The sequence below is a fragment of the Ambystoma mexicanum genome, chromosome 8, assembly GCF_040938575.1.
Source record: "Ambystoma mexicanum isolate Mex_15411 chromosome 8, UKY_AmexF1_1, whole genome shotgun sequence".
Taxonomy (NCBI): domain Eukaryota; kingdom Metazoa; phylum Chordata; class Amphibia; order Caudata; family Ambystomatidae; genus Ambystoma; species Ambystoma mexicanum.
The window spans coordinates 1,214,148,285-1,214,170,518 of NC_090929.1; the positions used below are offsets into that span (position 1 = coordinate 1,214,148,285).

Here is a 22,234-nt window from a genome sequence, read left to right on the forward strand (position 1 = left end):
GCTCGGGCGTGGCCAGCAGCCGAGCGATGAGGACGTGAGCTCGCTTCGCTTCCGGGCCGCCAGCCGAATCCTGAAACAATCCTGTTTTCCTGCAAGACTAAAAGTACCCAAAAGTGCCTACTCGATGTGGGAGCTTCTACTGTACGTCCCTACCTGTTCCTGGTGAAAATCGGTGCCGGAGAACCCACTTGGCGAGACTTTCAAGAAAGCAAGCGTGCGCGCCACAGAGAACACAAAATGGCCGCTGCAGACCGCGGATGAACGGAGACCACCGTGTGTCACCACCGAACCCTGCCCGAATACCGGCGGCTGGTGAGTGCGGTGCTGTGCTGGGCTACATGACGGGCAAAGGACCCTAAAATAGAACCAAGCGACCCCCGGTGCCTCTTCCGGACTGCGGGGAGCGGGACCCCGCTGGGTGCCTCCCCGCCTCCCGCCGGTGAAGCCCGTGGAACCGTGAAAGTTATCCTCCAGCGGCAAATCGTGAGGCAGAGGGGATACACCCTTGGAAGCGGCGTCAACGGTTGTCGTTCACAGGCAGTCACATCCGCACCAACGTAGCGGTGTACGTGCCCATACACTGCTTCTGCCTGCTGGCGCCATCGGAGCGTCCGGAGCCGTCGGGGCTCCTCGAGCGTTCCACTTAGTGCTGAGCGCCTACCAGACTCTTGAGGTGGCCCCCACTCGCTGTCGGACAGCTACTGCCTCTATCCTGCGGTAAGGAGAAGGGGGGACGGGAAAGCAGGAACTTGCGTGCTTCCCCCTCGCCGCCGTGGGCCCGCTACAAAGACTCTCCCAGCTGCCCCTCCATAACGAAACGGATTTGCCATATTGAGGCACACAGGGTCAACAGGCGACCTACATCTTCACCCCCCCCCCTGCTGCCCGGGTGAAATCGTCGTTGTGGCCCCGGCAGGAGCATACTTACTGGACCCGCCACCACCCTCCCGCCGAGCATAGCAGGACCGACCACATTTCGACGAAATAAGCAACACTGCTTATAAGCAACACTGGGCAGGGTGATCAGAACACGGTGTTACACGGTGAAATTGTCTCACGACGCACCTGCCTATGTGGAACACCGATACAGCTACGCCAAAGAAGTGCTGGAGGGTGCGGTGTTGAACGTTGTGTAATCCCAAAGCAAAAACTAGCTGCACATTAAACCCTAACACAGTATCCGGCAGATTGCACCCAGGCCGGGGGGGGGGAAAGAAGTTCTACAACGGAACAATTGCCTCGGATAAACAGGCGGAATCTGCCCACCGATTAACGTTATAGACCATGCCAGCTGCTATGGGGAAAGATAAAGCAAAAAAATTGACAAGTCAAAGCAAAATGGACCAATTCACCACGGCCGCAGCGAGCGCACAATTGGACCAGGAACAATCGGACACCATGTTAGAAACAGAACAAAACATATCCCTGAAGGATATCATGGCTGCGATAACAAACTCCAGGACCTCCATGGAACAAAAGATGGATAGCATCAGCACAGACGTTTCGCTCCTCCGCCATGATCTTCAGAAACTGTCCTCCCGCACAGGAGAAGCGGAACAGCGGATCTCTGGGACTGAAGATGGGCTGCGCACTATGGAACAAGGGATGGCCGGGGTAATGGCACGTCTGAAAACACTGGAGGAGAAAGCAGAGGACAGTGAAGGCCGATCAAGACTAAATAACGTTCGCATCCTGGGCGTACCGGAAAAAACGGAAGGCCCTTCCATGGAACTGTTCCTTGAACAATGGATAACTGACATGTTTGAACCCCAGACATTCTCGAAGTTCTTTTCAATCGAACGAGCGCACTGTGTGCCCACTGGAAGACCGATACCTGGCGCACCTCCACGCACCATAGTTACAAAACTGTTGAACTATAGAGATAGAGATGCGTTACTCCAGACGGCATGAGCCAAAGGCACACTGACCTTTAATGGATCCAAGGTAACATTTTTCCCTGACTACACAAGGGAGGTCCAGAGAGCCAGGCAATCTTTTGATCAGCTCAAAAGACAACTCCAGACCCTACACGTAAAATAAGGCTTGCTCTTTCCGGCCCAGCTCAAGATCTACCACGGCGGCACAACAGTACACTTCACAGACCCAAAAGAAGCGTGGAACTGGGCAGAGAAACACATTGAAGGCGACTGGAGACTTGCAAGCAACAGAACCAGAAACAGGAACCGACGTGAGCCACTAGACAGAAGGCGCCCAGCTCCACAACCTCCGATGCAGGAACTACCACAACAAGAGGAAATGGGCTGAAACAGTGACACTAACAAAAAATACTACTCCATCGCGGCCCATTTAACGAACTATCATGCCACACTGATGTAAATAAGGCACGCGGCCCGCGAGGTACGGGAGTACTCACTGCATCGGCCAAAGCCACGCCCTCAGCTCAAGACTTCAGACTCGGAACACCAGACTTGCCAAAGAACAGTAAGTCGCGAGAAAGATGTAAACAGTTCACACTAAGTTAATCTGGCGGTATAGTTGTTTGACGCCAGTAGAGTTAGGGCGACAGATACTTCATGTTGGGGAGGAGTATAGGGAGGGGGGGCGGGAATTTGTTTCATGTTAGTTATGTTCCAAGACACCACACCATCTATAATGTCAAAAAGCACACCATCCCCAGCACACCAATTGTCACTCCACTCTTGCCAGCAGTCCACACAACACAAATGGAAACGCATGTCCTGACAGAAAACCAGCCTGCCCTTATCCTTGGCAGATACTACTATAGCATGAGACACCACAATGCTATCGAGGGCCCGACACACACTGTTGTCATCCACACACGTGTCAAATGGCGGGAGTCACTAACGTGAACAAAAACAAGACAATCCGAGTGATGACATGGAATGTAAATGGGCTCGGCAATTGCATCAAAAGACGTCTAGTACTGAAAACACTAAATAGACACTCCCCGGATGTGGTATTCCTGACGGAGACACATCTAGCCGGTACCAACTGCTCATTCTTTACATGCACCAACTACAGACTAGCATTCCACGCCGGTTTTACCATGGGGTCACGAGGGGTACTGATCCTAGTACACAAAAGACTCCCCTTTGTGCCCGCATCCATTACGCAAGACACAGGAGGGAGGTTTTACTAACGACAGGTACAATCGGGGAACGTTCGGTGACCATGATGGCGGTGTACGCACCTCCTAACCTACTGACCCCCTGTCTAATGACATTACGCCTCTAATTATGAATAATCTTGCAGACCTTACATTGATTGGGGGAGACTTTAATGAGGTAATGGACGTGGATCTTGACAGAACACATAGAAGATCCAGAAATCCGAACACACGTACAAAACTTGCCACATTCACCAGCGCATTGGGACTGCAAGACGTATGGAGAACGCTGCACCCTGCCACAAGGGAATATTCATACCACTCTGGCGCACACGCCTCGCTGTCTAGGCTGGACTATCTCCTACTGCCACTAAATAACATGCACGAAGTACGTGAGGCACAATTTCTCCCCAGAGGTATATCAGACCATTCCCCACTTGTAATAACACTTAACACCAACAGGTCGATCCCCCCACCCAGCTGGCGATTGAACAGCTACTACCTAGGCTTCCCAGAGCTAGTTGAACATGTCCAAAAGACCACTGAAGAATATTTTGAGAGGAATACTAACTCAGTGGATAACCCGGTAACACTATGGGAGGCATTCAAGACGGTACTCAGAGGGGAAATAATAGCCTGGACCACAGCCCATAAAAAAAAACAAGCAGAAGCAATACGCCATGCCGAAGCAAAAGTGCAAAAAGCAGAGACCGATCACCTAACCCATGACAACTCGGAAACGCACCGCGCACTACAACTGGCGCAGGCGCAACTCCAACACATAGCCCTAGACAATGCAAAACAGGCGCATACTGCGATGCGCGCAAAGATATACGAAACAGGGGATAAATCCGGGAAAATGCTGGCATGGCTGGAACGTAGAGACCTGGGCTTCAGCCAGGTCAGGCAACTGACAACAGGAGAATCAGAACTATTAGTGACAGACGCAGACATAGCGGAGGGTTTTGCAAAATACTACACTGAGCTATACAAAGTACCAACCTCACCACCCGTAATGGACATCCTAGAGGAGATTACTCTCCCCACCCTAAACACAGAGCAGTCTACTCTACTAGAACAGGTAATCACTGAGGAGGAACTAACCCAAGCCATGTCAGAACTCCAATCGGGCAAGACCCCGGGCCCGAACGGCTTCCCCATTGAAACATGGAAAAAAATAGGAGCAAATGTAATCTCCCCACACTTACTTCGTTTACTACAACACTCACACTCACAGGGCTGTCTCCCCCCTGACTTAAGGAAAGCCACAATTATAGTCCTGCCCAAAGCAGATCAGCCACCCGACAAATGCAGCTCCTACAGGCCCATTTCTCTCATAAACTGCGAGGCCAAAATATTGGCAAATGTACTAGCCAACCGCCTCCAACAAGTCATACACACACTAATACATCCCGACCAGTGCGGATTCATGCCACAGAGATCCACTAGACAAAACATATATGGGCTACACACAGCACTGGAGAAGCTATCTGAGATACAGGACCCCTTGGCTTTACTCGCCATAGACTTCGAGAAGGCATTCGACTCAGTCTACTGGGAGGCAATATGGACTATTATGCAACGCGTGGGCATAGGACCGCACTTCATGAGTTGGGTCAAACTACTTTACAACCGCCCCGAAGCAGCCACAAAGGTAAACGGACACGTCTCCAATCCCTTTCAACTAGGCAAGTGCACGAGACAGGGTTGCCCCCTGTCCTCCCTAATCTTTGCAATATCAATTGAGCCACTGGCAATTCTATTAAGATCTACACAAACATGGAGCGGCTTAAGATGGGCAGACGACTGGGAGGACAGGGTATCCTTATACGCAGACGACTTGTTAGTATATCTGAAAGACCCACGCAAATCCTGTCCCATAGTGACGCGATTATTGATAAAATACGGTGCGTTCAGCGGCCTTCGCGTCAACTGGACTAAATCCATACTATTCCCACTGAAACAAATAGACAACGCGGTGCCAGATGAGTGTCCATACTATGTGGAAAAGGAGAAATTCAGATACCTAGGCATCCAAATCACGAACAATCTAACAGACTATGTGCCCAATAACCTATACCCAATAATGACGAGATTTAAAGAAGACGTCCGGCACTGGATGTCCCTACCACTAACACTACTAGGCAGAGCCGCACTCTTCAAGATGCTGGCGCTCCCCCGCTTCCTCTACATACTTCAAAACGTGCCACTATTTATAGCGCCCAACGAATTCCGTAAAATAGACCAGACGCTCAGAAAACTGCTATGGATGGAGGTCACCCTCGCTTAGCATTAACCACATTACAAAGATCTGTATGGGAAGGCGGAATCGGACTGCCCCGATTGCAAACCTATTACTGGGCTAGTCAGATGGCAATAGTGAACGACAGACTCCACGCGGACATGACATTACCACACAACAGAGAACCAGATCCTAACCGAAATGAAAGATCCGTATTTAGATACCTCTACCGGAAAAAAGACCGATCTACTACCCCATCCATGCTGTCACACATATCCCTAACATGGACAGACACCCACAAATACTTAGGCTGGGACAACAAGCTGACCCCAGCTCAACCGTTGTGGGATAACAGACTACTCCCGGAAGTGAATAAACTTCCAAAATGGCACTCTTGGACCCAAGCGGGCATTACTAATATCGGCGACGTAATAAAGGGGAACGTAATAATACCATTTGCGGACCTAATCACCACCTCCGATCTGATGATAAATGAGCAATATCGCTACACACAACTCAAACACGCACTACAGACCCATCTCCCTGAGATGATTGACATGCCTGATTACACCCCTTTAGAACGTAACCTATTCCCGGATATGATTAAAAACAAAGTCACATCCACCATGTATAGTGCCATAACATCCTTTGCCACCGGAGAACTAGCGAGCCTGAAAGCCAAATGGGAGGGGGATGTAGGTGACATACTCCCAGAAGAATGGGTAACTGCCCTGATGTTCCCCAGAGAAACAGCAATCTCCTCCAGGCTAAGATTGATCCAACTTAAAGTACTGCATAGAATATATTACCCGAGGGTGGCACTATTCAAATGGGGTAAGATCTCCTCTTCAACCTGTCTGAGATGCAAACGAGAAGAGGGCTCATACTATCACATACTATGGGACTGTACCATAATCCGACATTACTGGCAGCAGTGCTGCAATGATCTCTCAAGAGTACTGGGTAGAACGATCCATAGAAATGCAAAACTGTTATTACTGGGGATAGATGATGAGGTCGAACTGTCACGCTATGAAAAAGTGCTCTTATTCACAACCACTGCGTTAATCAAGAGAAACATAGCGTAACTCTGGGGCTCTGAAACGGCACCAAACTATGAACAATGGACCACGGACGTGAACATTTGTGTCGCAATGGAGAAGAGAGTCTACACGGCCAGGGGCTGTCCTGAGAAAGGCCCAAAAATTTGGCAAAAGTGGGAAGACGCACACTGAGAGGTAGCCCCCGTCAGGAAATGGACTGACATCCAAGGACATGCACAGAAATTGTAAAATCACACACTACTGGCATAACAAAGGCAATTGACAGTGCTAAGAAGCTCTATTGTAATGGGTTCGTGGAATGCATTTGTTGGTGGGTGGGGTAGGGACATAACCTTTATCTCGCTGCGCGAGACGTATGTTTTCTTTATGTGTAAAAAACAATAAAAAATGTTGTATTAAAAAATAACAAAACAATAGTTGTGCAAAGTGCAAACCCCTGCAATCCCTCATCTTTGGATGCAAAAACAGATTTATGTTTATTGTTGAATAGATGGGATTTTTTGTACATGTTACTGGGGGGTAATACATCTCCATCCCAAAAACACATTGAGGTTAAAAACTACATGCAGACTTTAAAGTTGTGCAATGCTACATCAACTGAAATTCATACACACAAATAGATTGGAAAACAGTACAACATGCATGTGAATTTAAACTGCATCTTTAGTTGTATTTATATTCACAAACATAGACTGCAAGTAACACAGGGTTAGTGAAAGCCACACATGCTTGTTTAGAGAAAACTGCACTCATGTATTTAGAGGACACAACATACATTTGAGTTTAGTACTACTTCAAATTCAAACCTAGAGGAAACAAATGCAAGCTGGCCATTGTCTACAGTCAGGTGGTTTACATCTAGCCTATGTACATTCACTACCTCACACCCGTATGGGGAGTCAGGGGGATCTTATGTGTACTCTAAAAGTGAATTATTCGAGCAAATTTTCTCTGATACCACACTTATCTTGATACTGGAGAAAATAAAATGTTTTAAACACACAAGCCCTACGTTGAAGCGCTATCATTAAACTATTTGATGTTGTTCAAGATAGATGCAAAAGCAACTGAAATGTTTAGAATGTCTACTATCTTTTGGAATAAGAAAAGTGGAGTTTTTTTTCCTATTCGAGCATTTGCGCTTTTTAATTCAGTTGTCCTCACAGGTTCCCAAATTATGTAATAATTGTGAGGTACACACTTGTTAGTGTTTTTCATGCAATGTTTACACTTTATTCAATTTGTTTCACATTCATCTTATAAACACAAGTTACGTCGCCTAGTGTTTATTCAGTTTGTTTCACATTCATCATATAAACACAAGTTGCTTCACTTAGTGTATTTCCTGCTGTTAATCGTGGTGACTTTTTTGGTGAAAGATATATCATTCTTTAAAAAGCATTTGTGCCAGTGAAAGATGTGTCATTCTTTAAAAAAACCTTTGTGCCAACATTTCTTTGCACGTGCTACTGTTCTGCCCTTCCTTGGGCTTTGACAAGGCACTTTTTTACTTTGTTTTGTGTGTCAATTCTTCAGTCACATTTCACATTTTTAAACATACACTTCATAGTTATGACAAACACATATATTATTCTGATCTTTATCAATTACAAGATTATTTCTCTTTGTTGTTGTTCCCCAGTGAGCAAACTTCAATGGTTCTGAGTTAAGGATGGGAGAGGTTTGGTTAGTCTAAGCTGCATGTGCAAAGGAAAGAAGCACCATGCAGTTACTATGTAGTTTTAGCTGAGTGCTCAGTTATTACAGTGTAAGCAGGTTGCTTACCTTAAATACAGAGTGTTGGTAACTGGTTTGGGGTCCTGATTAGTGGTTTTGATTTGTTGCGACTACATATACTCCTTTCTTTGGGCAAGTGCCAATCTTTTCTGTAGCTGCTTATATCATAACCGGTGGTTTAATACAAGAGGTTTGGGTCTGAATTTCATGTATATTTAATGAGTCTTAATAGATGATTATTGTAAAATTTATTTTCCCATGTTTCCGGTTCCTGGTGGAGTCGCGGCGTGTGCTTTCCTATTGGGTGGTCCATTTTGCCTAGTCAGTTTGTCGTGCATGTCATATTTACTTATTGTGAGCGAGATATATAGTGGAAGCATCTTATGAACTGAATGGTTCGTAAGGGAGCTGTCGTTTCTACGTGTTGAGCCATGATACTGACTATTGGCCTCATTACACGGATGGCGGTAACCATTGCGCTATTATATTTACCGAGTCCGCCTTGGTGAATGGGGGAATTACCGCCCCATTCCAAGGGTGGCGGGGCGGTAATTCCCCATTCACCAAGACCCTTCCCCATTCCCATGTGAGCCCCCATAGGGCTCAATGGGAATGGGGAAGGAGCAAATAACGGTACCGTGTCTGGCCACACGTTAAGGACGGGACCCGCTGAGGGACCTCGTAGTATGGTGCTAAGGGATTACCGGTACCAGTGCCCTTACCGGTGCCGGTAATCCCTTAGCGCCATCCGTGTAATGAGGCCTTATACGTTTTTTCATTTGTGATGCTGGATGGTTTAGACTAGAATTTTTTATCCATTCGCGAGATTGCTTTCTCGCTGTTTCGTGGCTATAAATTCCAATTCCTATCAAATTGCCATTGGATCTTTTTGCTCCTTGTGATATTGTGCCCAGCAGTTGTGCGGTTAGTTTAGATGATGGGTTCCAGTGTTTAGAAAGGTGCCATTGTATCGTTACATTAGTGATGGTTTAGTGGTGTGCATTTGAGTGTGTGAGGGTTGTTACTAATCTCCCCTACCCCACCCCATTCTCTTTTTCTTGTTCCCATTATGGTTAATTGCATTCTTTTAAAGGGTCAAGTTTACCATATGCCTTCATTTTAGACATTAGTTTGCAGCTGGTCTGTCTGCATGAAAATCTTCGTTTTTATGACATTGGAGAGTAATCCAGTACATTATCTACGTTAAGTATTTACATTGTAGTAATCTACATTTCAAGTTAGTACTTAGTCATCATTTGTAAACGGTACCTTGTCAATTGGGATGCCGGCATCCTTCATTTTAGTTGTAAGACCCATATAATGTGTTTTCTACGTTCAACTTCTATGCTCACTAGATATGCGTGTTTAAATACGGAGAAAACCCTCCTGCGTTCTAGCCCTCTTACCTTTTGGGTGAATTTTGATCTGGTCCCGTATTCAGGTCTTGTCTGCTAGTTAATCCGGTCGGTTGCGAGAATGCGCACTTTTCCTCTTGTCTAATAGTACACGTTACCAGGTGGTCATGTGACTTCGGTGTACGTCACATGTTCGGGCTTTGTTTGTAAGCCTGTTTGCTTAGAACGAGCGAGACATCTCAGTGATTGTGTCAATTGGGTCATACTTTAAAGGACTTGCACAGTGTATTATACCCTTCTCACATTTTTTGTGGGAGATTGAGATGAAGGGGGTATCTCATTCCCAATTTCCACCCCATAGATGATGGCATTAACTCCTAACTTGATGCAATTGTACTATTACATTTGGGGCACAAGATCTTACCGAACTATCTCAGTTCATTGTCACCCAAAGGGCAGACAGTGGTGGATGGTTCAATAAGAGTTAGCAGATCTGGGATAATAGCATTACTTGGACTCTTTCTTCTGGTAGCTCAATGTTCCCTTCATGTTCCCTTCATGCCATGAGGCTAAATAAGAGGCTACAGGCTGAGAAGCCTGTGTAACTAGGCACCTAATGTGGTACCGCTGCAGCTTAAAATCCATTAAACCCTCTCTGGCTGAACGTCCCCTATCAACGTGACAGACAGTCCACAATTCCCCCCACCCCCTAAGCACTATAATGCGTAGAAAATACACCAGGCATTTCACAGTCTGCTCAAGAGAGCACCAATTCATTGTGTTCCTTTCCAACCAGAACAAAAGGTAGCAATCCTTTTGGGCATTGTTTCAAAGCCTCCTGAGGAAGACAATCTTGCACTTGCAGAACTTTTTTGGCCTGTCAGGCTTGCAATTATACTCTGTTGCAACGGTGCCGCTTCAAACAGCAATTTGTGAAAAAATGTTGGATGCCAATTTGCATCTGTGCCACCCCCAAGCGATGGGACCTTTGATATGTTTTTTTTTAAACAATTTTTATTAATTTTCAAAACAAACAAACAATCGACTTACAGTACATAGAATAATACTCTGAGTTTCACACAGGTCACTGAACGTCAATTACATCCTCATTCCCTCCCCCCTTACGGGCTTACTCCACCACGCATTCTGCAACTGCTTCATGCGGAAGGGATTCCTCCTCTATATTTTCAACTGAATCCTGGTCGCATGACCAGTCCTGGGCTGGCCCATACAGTTTAGCCACTAACTGCTTCCAGGCCATCAGGGTTCCCATTTCCTCCGCCCCACCAGTATTACCAGCATCTTGCCATACCGCTGTTTCCGCTTCGGTCCATTTCTGGAGGTCTTTCCACCAGACCTCTATTCTTGGTCTGTGGCATGCCTTCCACCCCATGGCAATCCTGCGCTTTGCAAGTATATACGTCAGGTCCTTCAGCTTACTTACATGTTTTAATTTGCGTGGTCTGGGGAACCCTCCCATCATACATGCCCATGCCGACTCAATATTTATCTTGACCCCTTTCCCGTTGAGTCTCTGGGCTACTTCTTCCCAGAATTTACCAATCTCTGGGCATGCCCAGAACATGTGCACCATCCCAGCATTTTCCTGTCCACATTTAGGACACATTTTCCTGTCCGTGTTTTTGAATTTGGCTATTCTTTGGGGAGTCATATATGCCCTGTGGGTTACGTATAACTGTATCTGCTGTAACCTTGCATTCCTCGACACTTTCTTGTGGTATCCTTGGGCCCGTTCCCACATCCCATCACTCATAGGAGCGCCCACATCCTCTTTCCAGTCCTGTCTTAGTTGTATCACTTCCTTCCCAGCTTTGGACATCAATAGCTCATATATTCTAGATATTTCGTGCCCTCCTTCTGCTATATCATATATTGTTTCTATGGTGGCATTCGGTAGCTCCTCTAGTTCCATTTCTGACCATGTCGCTGTGATCTGCTTCCTCATTCTAGCGTATGTGATATGCTGTCCGCTATGCAGCCCCGTTTCTTCCACCAGTGTCCCAAACTCATTGATCTCCCCTTCTTGTATTACATCCTCTATTGTTGCTATCCCCACCGGCTCCCAGTGTTTTCTAATCGTCTTCATTAACTGACCATCTGCCCCCGTTAGTGTAACTAGTGGCGCTTGCAGGGAGCCTGGGGTTGGGTTCTCCATAACCTGACAAGCCCTATGCCACACCTTCCATCCCAACGTTAGCATCTCTGAGCGTTCTCTCATCTCCTTTTCGGGCAGCCATATTACCTCTTTCAGGAAGTACGGGGCGCAGTCCAGTCTCAATAATCTGGATTCTGCAGTTGGGTCTTCTGATAGCCATTTAGCCACATTTTGTAGCTGGCTTGCCAGGTAGTATAGCTCATAGTTTGGCAATTTGATCCCCCCTCTGTCATGCGGCTAGTCTAATCCTCGTCCCGTGCCAGAGGAAGTCCCTGCAAATGCTATGTAGTTTGACAAAAATCGTCTTGGTTTCAAATATGGTATATTCCCGAAGCAGTGTAATAATCTCGGAAGAACCAGCATTTTCAGCATCGCCCTCCTCCCCATGATTGCCAGGGGGAGTTTCTCCCAAAACCTCATGCAATTTTCTATGCCCCTTACCGCCCTCTCTCTATTGTATTGATGTTCCGCCTCCATCATGTGGTAAATATCTATCCCCACGTATCTAAACATATTTGTCTCCCCTGGTATTTGAAGGATTGGTAGCTGATCTTGTGGGATCCCCACATACCTGCCCAACGGAAACATGCATTACTTTTTCAGGTTCACCGCATACCAGATAGAGAAGCAAATTGCTCCATCACCTCCAGGATATACTGGAGGTTCTCTTTGGGGTATCGCAAATAAAGCAGCATGTCATCTGCATACAATGAGATGAGGTGCAGCTCCTCTTTAAGGTTAATTCCTATTATGTCGTATTGCTGCCTCAAGTATATCGCCAACGGTTCTAGTATAAGTATAACATAGGGGACCACAGACACCCCTGCCTAGTGCCCCTGATGGGTTACCACCTTTCCGATATTATCGCTCCCGTCTTAACTCTGGTCAACGGTGCACTATATAGTAATTTGACCCACCTAAGGTAACCTGGACCTATCCCGTAGTTGGCCAGAGCGGCCATCAGCCAAGGCCATTTAACCAAGTCGAATGCTTTTATTGCATCTAGTGATACTATCGCTATCTCACTCAAGTCCCCTTTGGTGTGTTCTATGACTCGGTGCAGCCGCCTTAGATTTTCAGATATGTTCCTGTGAGGGACATATCCGGTTTGATCTGGTTGTATGAGTTTATCAATTATCCCTTTTATTCTGTTTGCCAGCACCGCTGTGAGTATTTTACTATCTTGGTTGAGCCTTGACAGCGGCCTATATGAGCCACAATCTTTGCTCAACTTGTTGGGTTTGGGGAGAGGGACAATAATCGCCTCTGTTAGGGATTCTGGCAATCTTCCTACGTCATATGATTCGTTCAGCATCTCCAAGAGAGGGGGGAGAATCTCCTCACTATACGCTTTATACAATTCACTAGGGAGTCCGTCGGCCCCTGGGGTCTTGCTAGTGGGCAGCTGCCATACCGCCGCTTTCAGCTCCTCTAGAGTTACAGGGGCATCCAAGGTGTCTCGCTCTTCTGCACTAATTTTCGGCATGTTTATGTCTTCTAATACCTCCTGTATTTTCCTTTGGTCACTTCGTTCTACACCCCCATATAATTGTTGGTAATATCTCAGGAACTCCCGATTCACGCCCTCTTGGGTGTCCTCTGTTTGGTCATATTCCCTCACTATCTCTCGGATTGTAGTCCTGGGGGTATCGCTTTTGTATAACCATGCTAGTAGTCTCCCCGGTTTGTCCCCTCCCGCGTGCTGTCTTTCTACATATTTTTTATAGTTAAGGTTACATAATCTCTCCCAGTGCCCCATGCATTTCTGTTGTAATTTAAGTATGGTTTCTGCGTCTTCTTTAGTGCCCCCCTCTTCACTTAGGACTCCGTCTAGCTCCACCTCCATTTCATGCAATTCTTTTAAGATCCCTCCTTGTAGTCCTTTGGATTTGGCTATGGCTGTCCCTCTTACTGACGGGCCGACTCAACACTCCCAGTGTTAGTTTCGAAATAGTTTGTGATTTCTTCATGGAGATCCTTCCTAAATGTCATGTCTTTCAGGGCCTCGGCCCTGAGTCGCCATGTTGGAATTCTGGCCCTTGGGGGTCGGTATTGCCATCTCAGGATCAATGGCTAGTGGTCTGACAAAACCCTCGCTTTATTTTCGGTCATTGCAATTTCCGCCAACAGCTCCTGTGTGGTGAACATATAATCAAGCCTAGTGTGCAGATTTTGCGGGGCTGAGTAGTGAGAGTACTGTCTGTCCCGTGGGTGATGTTTGCTCCATATGTCGGCCAGCCCGAAATCGGTCAATATTGACTGTAGCGCCCTAGCGGCTGGAGTGGGTCGGTCTATTTGTATGTCTGATATATCAATTTTCGGGTTCAAACGTGCAGTTGAAATCTCCTCCCCCAAATCATTTCCCCTCCCAGGTACGTGCTAATTTTACCGTATAGTGTCTTGAAGTATGCCACTGTGTCCTGGTTCGGGGCGTACGTATTTATGACGCATATCTCTCTGTTTTCCACCAGCCCCTTTATTGCCACCATCCTCCCATCTGCATCTGCTGTGGACTGTAGTACCTGGAATGGCATGTGCGGTGCCACCCAGGTAATCACCCCCCTGGCATAGGCAGAATATGTAGCTCCCACCATGGTCCCCCTCCATTTCTTCCGAACCACCTCTAGTTTATCTTTCGTGAGGTGTGTCTCCTGTATCAGAGCTATATCTATCTTCTGTCTTCGCAGGTACAGCATAACCTTATTTCTCTTTAAATCGCTATTGAGCCCCCTGACATTCCAGGTGATTACCTTAAGGTCCCCCATTGCCTCTTCTCGTCCCGTCCCTCCCCTTGTCTATCTCCGAGGGCTGCTCGGAGGCGATCGCTCGTGTATGTGAGCCTGCTCCCCTTCCTACCCCAACATCACCAACAGGTCCCAACTCCCCTTGCCCTTACTTCAATCCCTCCCCCCACCCTTCTCATCCCCAACTCCAGAACCAACGCCACTCCCCCTTCCCTCCCAACTGTTGCCCAGCTCCATCCCTGGATCTCAGGCTCCCCCACATCTAGCCCTTTTCTCGGCGCTGCCTGTACTTGGGACTCAGTGGGGAGATGTCCCCCTATCGGCGCACCTACTACTTCTACTAATGGGGATAAAGCGCATGTATCCTTTAGCTCTGATATATCTATAAGGAGCAGCGCTATGCACCACATATCCAGATTGATTGTCACTATTAAGCAACTTGCCACTATATTCCAGTCCACAATGTTTTCAGCCAAGTGTATATGGCAGGTGATCTCTGTACCACTAACGTCCACTTTTACTAATCACTGCACCCTTATCCCTACACAATGTCTCTCCCTTCTCTTTAGCCCCCATGTCGCGGGTTCACTTAGCTTCTCCGTCTCGATCCTGGTCCCCCTCCGACTCCGGGCATCCATGCATGTCCAGCCAGCTTGTAGCCTCCTCCGGGGTCTCGAAAAAATGGGCCTTGCCCTTATGCAGGACTTTCAGCTTTGCAGGGTACAGGAGCATGTATTTCATCCCATCCGTGCGTAATCTCGTCTTGACTGCCACATAGCTGTACCGTTGCCTCTGCACTAGCATGGTATAGTCCGGGTAGGCCGTGATCGTTGCTGACGCTCGGGTTGTTGTACCGCCTTTCTGAAAGAATTCCAGGGTCCTTTCCCGATCCCTGTAGTTCAAGATCTTAGCGATAATAGCTCTGGGCGGTGCTCGTGGCTGAGGCCTTCTGGTCTGAGCTCAGTGCGCCCGCTCAACCGCGAACCCTTGGGAGAATTTACCAGTTCCTATCTCCTGGAGTAACATGTTTTCAACATAGTCCGTGGGGTCCGCGCCTTCTTCCCCTTCCGGCAGGCCCACCACTCGTATGTTACTGCGTCTTGCGCGTCCTTCCACCTCTTCTGCCCGGTTTTCCAGATTGGCCACTTATTGTTTCAACACGTGTATTTCACTTGCATTAGCAGCGCTTAGCTCCTCATTCGTTTTTATGGCACTCTCCAGGCCGCTGGTTCGGTCCGCCAGCACCCTCACATCTTGCCTCAATAAGTTCACATTTATCCCCATTGCATCTATCTTCTTTTCCAGCATCTCTCTGAGCTCGGCCATTGCCGCTCCCCCTGAGGTTTTCAGTTCCGTGATAGCTGCAAGTATTAGTTGGTCATCTCTCGGACTCAAAGACTCCTGCACCTTGGTCACAGGCTGTGCTGTCTGGGATGTGGGCTGCTGCGCTTTTGCAAATATTTCCATGGTCAGCTACTTTGCTTTCCCTTTGACTCCCTTTTGGGCGATTCTGTGGGTGTACCCTTATCCCTTGGCGGCACAGTTCCCGTGGTGGCGTGTCGCTTCACTACTTTTCTCACCTCTCCGTGGGCTCTCAGCAAGGTGCTCCACACTTCGCCCCCCGCTCGCATGGTGGGTCCGCCCTTCATGGGCAGTGGCACAGCCCCTTATGCACTTGGTGGCTGTCAGGCTTGGTTATGTCCCAGTGGTGTTGTCCGCCCCTCTGTAGCTCTGCGCACTGGGCTATCTTCTGCCTGCACTGTGTGTCCAGGTTTCGTCTGGCCGCTGTGTTTCGTGTTGCTTCTTGCAGCCCCTCGCCGTCCCGTGCCAACAGAGCTGCCCGCTTCGAGCTATGGGCGAGAGCGCAGCAACATGCTGCCTGTGCAGTCCTCTTATGGGCTGGTAGCACTCCTTACTTTATGCGTTTTGTCACGGCCGGACTCTGGGGTTTCTGGCTCGCTACTATTTTCTGCCTCTGCTGCGCTGCACAATCTCACACATCAGCAGCCCTTTGTTGTACATTTTATTTCTGGGGGGGGCACCAGCCACCCTGTGCCACCGGCGCTGCCCACTCCTCCTTATTGTGAAAAGGTGCAGCAGCGTGCTGCCCGCGCAGTCCGCTTCTTGGCTTGTGGCCCTAATTTATCTGTGCCTTATTATCACATCCAGACCGCAAGGATAATTGGTTCGCAGCTGTGACTTGCCTGTGTTGCTCCGTGGGTTCCCATATGGCGGTGGTCCTGGATCGCTCTGTTTGAGGGGCACCCATCCGTCCGCTGCCCCCTGTGCAGCTCGCTCCTCGTTCGTGATGAGTATGCAGCCTGCCTCATGTGTCCGTCGGCCATGGCGGCGATCCCCTGTCGCGCTCCCCGCAGCTCTTTGTTGAGTCCCAGGGGCTCCCGCTCCACACTGTGGGTTGTGTCGCATGTGGCAGCGGCTCTTTATTGTACTGATTGGGGGGGTCCTAGCCGTCTTCTGTCATCGGAGCTGCACGCTCCTCATTACTAATGGATCTGCAGCCTGTGCTGTGTGTGTCCATTGCTTTCCGCCACAGTCCTCAGTCACGCTAGCCGCGTCTCTCCATTGTTTCATATTGTTGGAGCTCCGCACTCTGCGTTATGGAGAATGCTGTGCTGCTTGCGCTGAATACGCCCATCAAGTCCGCAGCGGACCTGTGTTGCACTTCTTGGGGGCTCCAAGCCTTCCCAGGTCACCGGAGCCTCTTGCTTCACACTGTATCTTATAGCGCGGCTTCGTGCCCCTCTTACAGCCTGCTCCTGGGCTGACTGCTGCCCTTTGCTACTGTTACCATCCACCAGCGCCAGCTTCTTCTTCCTCGGCGTGCCCCTCGGATGCTCTTTGTTTCAGACCGCTGCCATCTTGTCGTCCATTTCACGGCTGGGTCTAGGATACAAAGTAGCCTATCTGCTGCTCCTCTGTTTCAAGCATGCCGCCGGCTCGCTCATTACCTGCCCAGTATGTTCGCACACAATTCGTGTGGTTTTAGATCTGCAATCAACTGTTTTGATGCACGCTCTTCGACGGATCTGTATAGCCGGATCACGGAGCTCTCAGGAATCGCAGCCTATTCCATGGCTGCCTAGCCACGCCCCGGACCTTTGATATTTGCATAGAAACATATCACTTTTTTTCTATTATTTAATGTTGTATATCGGGATGTCTTTAAAATGTCATCAATGTTTTGTATGCATACACACCTTCTGGGTCCCATGATATTAGACGTGTACTTAAGCCACTAGGCACATTACACACTGCGTGCAAAAGATTGGGTGGATAATGTGGTCCTGCTGAAGATTTCATTTATCAACACCACTGGATTTGACAACCTTTTTCCATCGGGTGCAGGTTTATGTCTGTTCTTCTCCCATATGAATTGCCCTGGAGAAGGAATTACGTGCATCCTTTTTACTGCCGCCTCTGGAGTTCATAGTATAAGATTCGATCTTCCTGTTTCTTTGTAAAAAGAACTTACTCTGTTGTTTGTGTTTCTCATCCACTTTCTAATTAAGAAATATATGCGACTTTGAAACGTATGCCTTTCACCATGTAACTATAATATTTTTAGTTAGCGCAATAAAAGATATAAAAACTTGGATTGTGTCGGATTTGAAAACTGACTAAAACAGTGTCAAACCATTTTCTTGTAAATTAAAGTATAATATGTGTTGGGGCAGAAGGAGTCTGAAAACCTTCAAACGAGTTTGTGAAAACGTGTATTTCTAATTATTTATTTATGTGAAAAAATATCAAGAATCAACAGCTTGCACTCACTATATATATATATATATATATATATATATATATATATATATATTCAACTTTTTGGAATATTAAGAAATCAATCGCTGTAATGCCTCTAGCCCATATTTATCGCTGTCCCTATTGTCGTCCCTCCCCGAGTCCAGTTTGTCTATAATCCTTTCGGTTTGATATGATATGATAGGTTGTTTATAACACGCTTAATACCCAGAGGTTTCTAAGCGCTGACGCAGGATCGAACCTGTGTTGCTCCGTGTCGTCTTGCTTCCAAGGGGAGCACGTTGCCCCTGAGCTATCCTCCTGCGAAGAAATCGTCTGCCTGCGCTTACTCTATACCTGGAAGTGTGGGCAGAGGAGGACATTCCAGAGGCCAGCAGGAGAAAATCTGAAGGACATTTCCAAAATGTAAAACAACTTCAGGTCATTTCTAGACTTAGACAATCTGCATTCATTAAGAAATCTGTGTTTTCCCACAGAAAACTGTGCAACAGATTCAGAATATCTCTAACAACGTGAAATTGTGAGTTATGTTGAATGATAACGGCATGCAAAGACTTCACTTGCGTGGAAAAAGCAGGGTGGTTTGAAGGAAATTCCCCCTATATACAGGCTTCTAGTCTGGGGTCTCTTGTGAGTGAAGTGGCACCCAAACAGCCTGGCACACAGACTTCTGCAGGGCTAACATGCTATGTAGACGGCTCTGCGTTCTATGGTCTATACCGCTTGCAGGCCTCGGGTATATGAAAAGCTTGTGCATGTAACCCAGTCCTTTCTGTTGGCAGCCTGTGAAGATTGAATTAGAGGAAGAAATTGTCAGAGTAAGTGACTTACTGGACAAGTACAAAGATGGAGGGGATGTGTCATAGGAAAGGTACTCTAGCACCATCATCAGGCAGATATGACAGGGTCCAGTCCATGACTTAAGACTGGGTGTACTTTATCCACAGATACACTTTTTCAGCCCCATGATGTTTGCTTATGCTCAATGGTGCTGTGATAGAATTAAAGGTTGGTACCTTTAATTGATTAACATAGAATGAAGACACTGGATGTTTTCTAATTTTTAGAGCATCTGACAATGGCCATCATATGATCATTTGAGGGCCCATTAAATTGAGCAGGACACTCAGTAACATGTTGTGGTAGGCATAAAGAATGAGGTCAGACTCTCCAAGGCATAAGGTTATGGAGCATGGGAGCAGGGGCTCACATGTGCTGAAGATTATGAAGCAAATAGCCGGACAGGCATGTTTTTCATGGCAATGTGGAAATCTTAATACACAGGGCAACATGAATTTGAATATTATAGTATCGGAATGGACACAACCATACTGCACATTAAAAAGTGCTTTGTATTATTTAAATTCAATTAGCCGAGATGAATACAGCCGACGCGTGTTTCGACTATCAATTCTTCTTCCAGGCTGAAATTGTTTTAATTCTACCCATTCAATTAGAGTATAAACTGATCAAAACCATAACATCTGAATGCGCAGAATCAATCTTAAAGTCCACCAATTTTAAACCCCTGAGTGCGAATAACAGTCTTACGTCCAAATGCTTTTCAACTACCCACGAAAACACTCAGGACATAGGTTCCTACAATTCACAACCATCCGCAGCTTTTCCACATCTGTCACTTTTATAGCCTGGACCTGGTTCACAAAGTGGCTTTGGCCTTTACAAGCACAAGGGCTCCAGTACATTGCCCTGTATGGTTCTTTTTGAATATTATGCTTATTGCAAGACATGGCCTGACTTTCCACATATGCATAACAGTTTTGTTTACTGGCCAATAAGTTGGAATCTCAATAGGGAATTAAGCAGCAGGAGTCGAAGTAGCTTTTGGCTATCTGGCCTCTCACAGCAAGCAAGAGCGGTTCTGGGGAAAAAAAGCACTACTACATATTGTTTATTAACAGTGGCCTTGATGTATCCTAATTCTCCCAGTACTCTGTCAACAGTCGATGCCACACAGGTAGGGTTCATGCCACCAGGTGGCCTGGCTGAGCCATACCTATATCTGGATAGATGGAGGCGTTTAGCTAACAAGGAGTTTATATGCTGTGGGCAGGAGCTAAGTACCTTGCAACCATTTTAATTCCTCAGGTATTCAGTGTCAATGGTAGGATAAACATGCATGGACAAGAGTATCTGACGGATTCCCGAGTCTCTTATGTTGCAGGTCCCCTAGGGGTAGCCAATGACATTTTCAGCCCATAAATAATGATATAATGTTACCTACATCAGCTCTGGGGAGTAAATGTCTGGGAGGTCTCGCACTTTGATTTAATTACAGCTTTACTTTCCATGCTGATCTTGATGATAGAAGCTACATGATCGAGGATGTTTGTTAATTATTCACATAAGCCAAAGGACAGCTAAAATAAGCTACATGTTTGGTATGGTGTTGATCAGATTGAATAATGCTGAAATGGTGTATCACTTAACAGTTACAATGGAAAAAGTGTACAGTTGGGCAAAGTCAGGAAATAGGAGGACCTCTCTTATGCTAAAAAAGGAGTCTTGATCACGTCAAGCGGACACTCACCGGGGTACAGGGGGAAGTCAGAACTATGTTGCAATGTGGGCATGGTGGTACTGGATTGAACCTAGGGAATAACAACAGGGTAAATTCAAAGATATTCGGGGAAAACAACTACCTTCCCTACCCGTTAATCAACAGTCTTATGTTACAACATAAACGGTTCTTTGGGAGAAAAAAGGTTGATGAAAACTTGACTGTCAAGTATTGAACAAACAACAATTTGGGAAAACAATGTGCTATCTATCCCTGGAGGAAAAACACCTTGACCTGACCCTCAATGGTGAATGGTGCAACGCCTATCTAGCAGGGATAGATGAAGAGGAAACTGTCCCACATCACTACCAATTGTGTGGGTATATCAACATTCATTAAGGTTTTTTTCCACAAAAGAGAAACCTGCAAAACACAACTAGTTAGCTATTTCGGAAAACAAGACTGGTTATTGGATCTTGTTGAAACAGCTAGTTAGCTGGCATGAGCATAGTTTGGCTATGGGATTTCTGTACATATTTTATTCAGCCTTGGGCGTCAAGTATGCCACATGCACATGGTTGTGTTTGATAAATGAATGTATAAAAATGTACCCATATCGATGGGACACTTTAAAAGGCTCACATTGTGTGAGTTTTAGATGTTATCTCTATGTAGTCGTATCCCCCTTGATTGTCAGGGATATCTGAATGGCCATGGAACCCCCATGACCAAGAAGGTCGACCGGTTTCAATGGTTAAAGTTAGTTTAACCTTTTGATTAATGTGAGACATTGTTAATTTGCTGATCTATGTGTTCTGTGTGGAATTTAATAAATTGTTTAAAAAAATAAAAAAAGTTACTTTAACCATCTTCTTCAGGTCCGTTACTGTGTTCTGTGATGTGTGAGTCTTCCAGTGTGCCTCACAATGATACAGTATGGGCGAGCTGCCGTGTCCCCTGTAGGGAGACAAAACAATAGTGGAAACCTGGGTATTAATAAACCCATAGTTTAGTCTAGACTCATTTTTGAACAACTATTAGATCACATTGTTAAAAAGATGAAGAGTTGAATCTATTTCATGTATCGCATATGTATATGCATTGCCACATAGCTTTGTGGCAGTGCACTTGCACTAGTACCCAAGGAAAGGGATGGGAGGAGGGGAGTGATGTTGTAAAGTGAACCTGTTGGTTAAAGGAAGGTGCTCTCTCAATGGGCTAAGTCGATCTATCTAAAGACATGTCCACTTTATGTTAAAGCTGTGGAGTAACTAATGCTCACTTGAATCTCCATGATGGTAAAGCAAGCACTTTATATGCAAATAAATTCCCATCCTACCTGTTTTTAGAGGTGCTTGGCATGTGGCCGGAGGCCAGCATGATGTCGAAGTAGGTGACTTCTCGATCTGCAGACCATTCTTCTACAGGGAAGAAGATACAGACCGGAGAGTTAGAAGGGAGCAGTACGCTGCTAAATAATGTGAAATGATCGCATAAGTGTAGGAGAGCATTCTAAATGTATATTAG

The 22,234-nt window shown here is 46.6% G+C and overlaps 1 protein-coding gene across 3 annotated transcripts in view; it reads right to left on the reverse strand.

Moving 5' to 3' along the window:
* Nucleotides 1-22,234, reverse strand: part of HTR7 (5-hydroxytryptamine receptor 7) — a 904,402-nt gene that overhangs the window by 638,711 nt on the left and 243,457 nt on the right. The gene's annotated exons all lie outside the window — the stretch shown is intronic.